The sequence below is a fragment of the Rhinoderma darwinii genome, chromosome 1, assembly GCF_050947455.1.
Source record: "Rhinoderma darwinii isolate aRhiDar2 chromosome 1, aRhiDar2.hap1, whole genome shotgun sequence".
In the NCBI taxonomy this organism is placed as follows: domain Eukaryota; kingdom Metazoa; phylum Chordata; class Amphibia; order Anura; family Rhinodermatidae; genus Rhinoderma; species Rhinoderma darwinii.
This window is the reverse complement of record NC_134687.1, coordinates 586,218,549-586,218,802: the sequence shown is the minus strand read 5'-3', so window position 1 is coordinate 586,218,802 and position 254 is coordinate 586,218,549.

Sequence of the window (254 nt, the reverse complement as noted above, 5' to 3'; positions counted from 1 at the left end):
CACCAATCACCCTGGAACTCTGGCTGGGCATGGGGATGTAGGTTTCTCCCGCTGCCCCCCCACCGGTACCTACCACCAATCACCCTGGAACTCTGGCTGGGCATGGGGATGCAGGTTGCTCCCGCTGCCCCCCCACCGGGACCTACCACCAATCACCCTGGAACTCTGGCTGGGCATGGGGATGCAGGTTGCTCCCGCTGCCCCCCCACCGGGACCTACCACCAATCACCCTGGAACTCTAGCTGGGCATGGGG